The sequence below is a fragment of the Cornus florida genome, unplaced genomic scaffold, assembly GCF_030987335.1.
Source record: "Cornus florida cultivar Cherokee Brave unplaced genomic scaffold, ASM3098733v1 CherokeeBrave_3.0.0_Hap2_Chr02, whole genome shotgun sequence".
Lineage (NCBI taxonomy): Eukaryota > Viridiplantae > Streptophyta > Magnoliopsida > Cornales > Cornaceae > Cornus > Cornus florida.
The window spans coordinates 8,358,115-8,366,590 of record NW_026775572.1 but is presented as its reverse complement, the minus strand read 5'-3'; positions in this window follow the sequence as shown (position 1 = coordinate 8,366,590).

Sequence of the window (8,476 nt, the reverse complement as noted above, 5' to 3'; positions counted from 1 at the left end):
TAATAATGGCCAATTTCATAAATTTTAACAGCAAATGAAAGATTTCAAGAATGAAATACTATAGTGAACTATCTAACACACATAAGTACTGTATTATATAAGACCATAAAACAAAAGTTCAACAAACATCAAATTTCCTCTTCTAGAATTAAATGCACAAAATAGTACTTAAAAAATAATATAATCAAATCATACGATGAACAGAGAACTTAATATCATTCAGTAAAAATGAACTGAAGAAAATAAATACCATGAAAAGATAAGCGGCGACGATCCATACGCTATTGTGCTGACTAAAAATGAACTGAAGAACGAAGCCAATAACAGATAGCTGAAGAAAAGCCCTTAGAATTGAATAAACCATTTCGGCCCCTAAACCCAATTTCTGAAAATATGACAAAATCACCGCCAAAAGCACCACCGCAGTGGCGGCGATTGGCTTCAGCATGCCCTTCAGGAACTCCACCATCCATTGAAAATCCATATCATCAAATTGTCCTACCCAACTCACCAAATCGCTAATATTTATGGGTAAAGAACCGTGTTGTGTGTGATTAGTAGTGTGAGTGAAGTCTGGCGTCATAAAGAACGTAGAGGATTTCATTTTGAAGACTTTTTGGGTTGATCGGTTATGATCCACTCATACATTTATATATATATATATACACGCGCGCGCGCACACACATACATGTATATAGTGGAGAAAAAGGAGTAACGACCTTCCCCTAATGAGGTGGTGAGATATAGAAACATCCGGTGGAGTTTTATTATTGAAGAGTAACAATAGGAGGGTCACTGATTTTCTGTCATGAGATCCAACCCACCCAACTCGAGAAATGGACGTACGGTACGACAACTACATAAAGGTTCTGTTCGGTTTGGGCTACGCGCAGGACTGGGGTGGGTGCTATCATGTGGAGTAACATATAATGCCATTTGCTAATTATGAATTTAAATTTTGTAAAATAATAATAATACTCATAATTTTTATTATATATATATATATATATATATATATTTTGTTTTATAATTGGTAGACTTGTACACATGTCTTTTATGAAACTTAAACCTTTAATCTTTTATCTCACGTTATAACATATTAAATGATTTTAAAACAAAATAGGAAATAAAATTAAAAATCCACCTGATTGCTCGTGGGAAAGGGAAAAGGTGTCCGGCTTATACCATTTTGCTATTATAAAATATGTTATATTAAATTAAAATTAGATATATATAAAGAACAAATCCTAGGTTATAGTATATCATTAGACAACAGTGGTCGGTGCCAAGGCATGGCGAGAATATTGGATCATCGATTATTTCAATGAGAAGAGTGGTGAGAGTGCACGCGCATTATTGATCAGTGGTTATAAAAAGGTTGGATGACCGTATTTATCACAGTAAGGACAGTGGTACCTTTATTTTTATTAAAAAAACAAGGTTTCGATTCTTTTCACGTCTGTTCGTCAATAATGAGTGCTGTGGGGATGGATCACATGACTGATCAACAATTTATATATATATTTTTTGATAAACTCTACGGTATAATATTTTTTGATATCATTTAATCATGCAGTATTCAAATAATGGTTTTGGGTGGTAGTAGTACAGGTGAGGTGAAAACGAAGCTGATTTGGGATTTAATTATTCCAAGTTGGAGACATCTCTTAAATCAGAATATATTTTTCTACCTTTGCCAGATAATATTTTTACGATGGTGACCTTCATGTGCGTTGTTTGGGAGTCATTAATAAAAAATAAATAAAATACACAAAACTAGTCTTGTTTGGTGAAGACCACGAGGGCCCAAAACTCGACTTCACCTGGCCCTAATAAACAGGTTCACGTTTGAAAATAATAATAATAAATAAAAAATAAAAAATAAAAAAACAGGTGCACTTGTTTTTCATCTGATCACAGAGGAGAGACTCGTAGCAATAATAACCTCTTCGCGTGCTCGACTTTTTGCCCCTTTACTTTCCGAAAAGAAAATGAACTTTTTGCGGGGCAGACCTATCTGGGGAAAAGGAGGATGAACGCTCCAAAAATTTTTAAATATCTATTTTATAAAGTTCTAAAATTGTTAAAATTTAAAAATACTGCCGTAAAAAATTTACTCAAAAATAAAAAAATACTAGATCCCCAATTTTTATTTTTACTTTTAAAAACCTTATTTAATAGGGACTCACAGAAACGGAGCCAATGAAACCTTATGGGTAGCACGTGCCCCTCCTGAATTGGCCCACACTTTATAATATATATGGTAATTCTTTTAATTTTTTTCCATATATATGAAAAATATATATATAGTGGCCCTGAATTGTGTGGTTCTAAAATTATCTCTTTATTTTTTCCATAATTTTCTCTTTTACTGTTCAAATTCGTTAAATTTCCTTAATAGAAAAAGTCAAAATTTCCTTTCTCAATTCAAACTTTTTAATTTTTTCCTTTTAAAGTTCTCTCATTAATAATTTTATTTTTCCTTGTCTTTTGAATTTTATAATTGTTATATATATATATATATATTTTGGCAATGTACCCCCTTCATTTGAAATGTTGGCTCCACATTGGGAACCCATAATTATTTAAATTGGAATACATTAAAAAAATCAACTACCTAAAAAAAAAATTACATTAACAGGTAAACTCCACGAACTTAATAAATAATCTCAGGAATATAGCGGCGTTGGTAGGAATTTAGTAAGTAAGTTCTTAAAGTTTTGTTTACGAACTGCACTCCTAATGATTTGAATGGTGAGTATATTGTGGTGCCGATACACATGCTCTAAGGAATAAAAAAAAATTAATAAATAATCTCAATTTGAAAATTTTAAGCTTTATTTTTTAAGAAAATCACAATAATACATATATACATACATATAAATATAATATGCAGCCCATTTCTTTCCTTCTACTCCACTTGTTTCACTATTTTGTAACTTAATTATTATTATTTTTATTTACATTATATATGACTAAATTAGACGGGTATAATTAAGCATGTCTTTAAAATACTTTTTATTTATACATGATCTTGTTTTACTCTTTTTATATATTAAAAAAATAAAGAAGACTTCTATATAAAATCTAATGTATTACGGAGTATAATTTATTTATTTATATATATATATATTTAATTTTCTTTTCGTACCCTATAATTCGGTCCCCCAACTATAACTTTCTGGCCCCACCATGCTTTTTTGGCACTTTTTACTCGCAATAATTTCTTGCCAAATCATGTGTTTTTAGGAAATATGATTAAAAAATTCCATAATTCCAAACGGTGACAGCGATGATTTATTATACCAAACGGTGATAGAAAGGATTTATAATAATAAAGTTATTGTGAATTGTGAACATGATTTAAAAAGCAAGGTATGGTTAAGAAATTGCTAAAAATCAGATTAATGTATTTGATTAAAAAATAAATAAATAAAATTGGAGAGAGAGAATAGATAATGGGGATTTTACTAGAATATTCTTTAACAAAATAAATTTTTTTAAGATTACTTATTCTACAAGGCAATGCCTTTGAAGCCCTATAGAATCTATCAAAGTACTCTTAGCTCTAAGCCTCCATGGCTGCAATTGATTTTTTCAGTAAAAAATGACATAGTTATTGTTGCCAAAAATATAAGTAAGGTTATAACTTGAACGGGTCAATCTTAATCCAGTTTGACTATTTAGTTCCATTAGTTGGTTGATTGAGTTGAACATGATTTAAAAAATATTAACTACACCACATTTGGACTTAGACCACTTTCAAACCCAAACCAGTTTGAAATCAACCGTCATCATTAATCTTATTTTTGTTGATAGTAGTCCATATCTAAGTAACCTGGGCCTAATTGGCATGTTGGAGTAGGGGATTGATCTCTAGTTTGACCAATCCAAATCTAACCCAATTTGAGCGTAATGTGAGCCTAACTGGGCCAAAATAAATACTAACTTTTATTAAATTTGCCACTAGTTGGGCCGGCAAATACAGCCCACTAGTTTCGGTGGAGTGGATCCACCAACCCTCTCAATTTCATATTCAGAGACAGCATCAACAGAATTTTCAAAACCTGGTAAACAGAATTTTCAAGCCCCAACCAGGTTTTCAAACATCTCTAACATCTAAACCTTCATTTTGATTTCTATTCTCATTTTGTTGTATTATTGCCTGTTAACTTTTTTTAATTTTATTTTTTATAGATATTTGTTATCATGACAGCCTCAGGATAAGATGTATGAGTTTTTTTTATTTAGTCATTTAATTAAGACGCTTTTTATTGAAATTTGTAAAAAGTCAAATGAAATTTTTAATAAATATTTTAATTAATTGGTTAAGTATGGAGAACTCACCGGGACCTTAAATGCCTAAAATGCAAAAACTGAAGATAAAAAATGAAATTTCTTTTCTTTGGCTATGTTTTCTCAACAACAAAAGGAAGCCTTTGGACATTAGTAGAAACCTTAAACCCTAGCCTCCGAATCCTAGTTCTGAAAATTCCTTCCAAACAAAAAGTTCTAATTCAACCCCAAACAACTTATCTACACATCAAGTTAATAATGGCCAATTTCATAATCAATGGACTCAATACAAAAAAAAAAATTCAACTAATTAAGGGTATCACAAATTTATGAGCATATAAACCCTAAATTCTATTTTTTTAAAAAAAAGAGAGTAACACTCTTAAGAGAGCTGTCTCATGAAAAGAATCAAGAAGCTTTTCATATTTAATTAATGAATTGAGGCAATTTTCTTAGTAACCAAACAATGAGAGAAGAGAAAATATATACCATGAAAAGATAAGCGGCCACGATCCATCCGCTATTGTGCTGAGTAAAAATGAACTGAAGAACGAAGCCAATAACAGAGAGCTGAAGAAAAGCCCTTAGAATTGAATAAACCATTTCGGCCCCCAAACCCAATCTCTGAAAATATGACAAAATCACCGCCAAAAGCACCACCGCAGTGGCGGCGATTGGCTTCAGCATGCCCTTCAGGAACTCCACCATCCATTGAAAATCCATCTCATCAAATATTCCTACCCAACCCACCAAATCGCAAATATATATGGGTAAAGAATTGTGTTGCGTGTGACTAGTAGTGCAAGTGAAGTCTGGCGTCATAAACAACGTAGAGAATCCACTCGTACATATATATATATATACACACACACACATACATGTACATAGTGGAGAAAAAGGAAAAACGACCTTCCCCTAATGAGTTGGTGGGATATAGAAACATCCCGTGGAGTTTTATTATTGAAGTAACAAGAGGAGGGTCACTGATTTTTAGTCATGAGATCCAAGTCCAACTCCACCCCAACCAGTAATGGACGTACGGTACGACAAGTACAAAAATGTTCAGTTCAGGCTACGAGCACGACTGGGGTGGGCTTTTAAGTGTCGTTTATAGCAGTAATTTTTTAGAGTACATGTGAAACATGTATTATTTTTTAAAAAAGTTATTAATTTGTTTTTTTAAATTTTGAATATTTAAATATAAAAATTTTAAAAGTTATTAATTTGTATTTTTAGGTTTTAAATATTTAAATTTAAAATTTTAAAATCAAATGATATATATGGAAAAATGTGAAAATACATTGTTTGAAAATTTTTTTGGAACCGATAAAAAAAAAAAAAAAAGTATGGTACTTATTTTGAGACAGAGAGGATAATAATAATACTCATAATTTTCTCTTTTATATTTTGTAAATTTAAAACGAAGATGTGTTATTGTATAATTGTTAATAGTGAACAAGTAAATACATATATATTTTTATAAAATGTCACGGGATGTCCCCATTTTTATTAGGTACTCGTTTTGAGCCGCTCTTACTTAAAACATTTTAAATGATTTTGGAGTGAGGATTGCTCGGTGGAAAGGTGAGGTGGTCAGCTCGGCTGCCCCGCTTACACCATTTTGCCTTTATAGTATATCGTTAGACAACAGTGGTTGGTGCCAAGACATGGCGAGAATATTGGATCATCTATTTTAATGAGAAGAGTGGTGAGAGTGCGCTAGCATTAACGGTCAGTGGTTGAAAAAAGGTTGGATGACCGTATTTATCACCTTATTTGTATTAAAGAATAAGGTGATTCTTTCCACGTCTGCTTGTTTATCAATAATGAGTGCCGTTGGGTGAATCACATGCCTTATCAACATTTTATATATGGGTCGAATGCAAAAAATATTCTTATAGTATGTATACAGTGCATATTATATTCTTTCAGTACAAAAAATACTCTTATGTAATTTGTACAAATAAGTCCTATTTATAAAAATTGGACTAAAATTCCCTTAGCAACACATTTTATAATGTATATAAATTATTAAAAGAATGTGAAATGACTAAAAAGGGTTTGGCCCTTCTTCTTCTTCATTTTGGTGGTTACCTCTGTTATTTTTTTTTGTATTTATGTTGAAGCTTCATCTGTTCTCTGTTAGTTCCCTGGTTTCTTATTTTATCTGTCTCCTCTATACCTCTGTATCAGTTGTCTCTGTTGAATCTGTTGTAACAATATATATATATATATATATATATATATATATATATATATATGTACCGTGTTAGTTGCCGGATTTTTCTCCACCCCAGTTCATAACCACCCACTGCCCAGCTCCACCCCAAGTCACCTTCTCCTTTCTTTGTTAGCGGCTGATTTGGCGTTGCATTTCTACTCTTCACAAAACCCTAATCACATCCAAACCCAAATGCACAACCCAATCATCGGCGACTTAACCTAATCGTCGTTCACTCAACCTAATTGCTGCTTCACCACCGAACATCATCCACCTCCGGACCAGTCGCCGAAATTCGTGGGAAAACTTCTAACGCCACCAGAGAGAAAGGAAGAAACGATGGCGGTGATGCAAGGAGCGGGCGGCGATGAATCGACGGGTCACGGACTGTAACCGGCGAGACTAGGCAGTCGCCGAACTGTTGTCGCTTTTGGTGCCGACGATCGCCGCTGTGACTGGTCACGCCGCTTGTCGGACCTATTCATAAAACTCACCGGAAATGGGTTTTCGTTTGGTCACCAATTGGGTCTGTAAGATTGCAACCACAACACACTGCAACGAGCTCCGTTCTCCGATGAGTTATAGAACGAGTTCAACCGTTGGCGAGATCTTGAAGATGATGAAGAAGATTCGCAGAGGGCGGCGGTTTTGATGAACTTGGAAGACGCCGGTGAGAAAATGGTGGTCCGATTGTGGCTCAGCGAGAAATGGTAGCAGAGATGTGATATGCCAGCGAGGATCAACGGTGGAGCAAGGACGGCAGCGGTTTGCTATGAAGTAGCGGTCCGATTGTGGCTCGGCGAGAACTGGCGGAAGCATGATTTGCAGAGCCGTACCCATGATTTTCATTCAATCCATGACCTGCTGTTTCTCGCTGTGCCATCCAGTTCCATACCATCATCAAGAAGTTGTTTCCCTTTGCCTTGCCGTCGCCGAACCAGTCATGCGCTGTCGCCGGCGACCTGTTCTTCGCTTTGGTTCAGGCCGCACCTACGTCGGTGTTCTCTCCGTTTCTTCCGTCCTTGTCCACCAGCACCGTTCTTCTGTTCCACGCCCACCGCATCTTGCTCTCTGCTTGGGGAAAGAGAAATATATTTGTTCGTGCACTAATAAGGGGATGCGGTGTAATACCCCTAATTTTAAAAGGATAGTCTCGGTATTTATTTATTTGTTTTAATTGTATTTTTTAATTACTTAATTAATTATTTGACTAATTGCCTATGTATTTAATTGAATTAGGTATTACTTGATTATTTGATTATGTGTCTATGTATTATTTGTATTTGTCTATGTGTTAATTGTTTAATTAGATTATGTACTTAAATGGTGTTTTGATTAATTGTAAATTAAATATTTTCTTTTCTTTTATTATTATTATTATTATTTTTTTATGGTTATGGTTAGTAGTAATGGGCCAACCAATTGGGTCCTATGAACTACTTGGATAGGAGGTTGGATATGTATGGATTATTACCCATGGATAATGTATGTATATATATTATATACATATATAAAAAGGAAAGTAATTTATTAATTATTTCTATGGTAACTTGGGTAGTAATATTTAATCTAATGTGTATGTTTTATATTTAAATAATAAAAATATACATAGATTTGTTACGTGTTATGTTTTAAGTTACTTTATAATATAATATTATGGTAACTTAAGTATTATTGGATAATCCATTAATAAATAATGTAATGTATATAATTTATTTATTTAATAAACATATACATAAATTATATACGTAACATATTTTACTTACCTTTTTAATATATATATATATATATAAAAGAGAAAGTAATTTATTAATTACTTTTATGGTAATTTGGGTAGTACTATTTAATTTGATGTATATGTTTATTTAAATAATAAAAATATACATAGATTTGATACGTGTTATGTTTTAAATTACTTTATAATATTATGATAACTTAAATATTATTGGATAATTCATT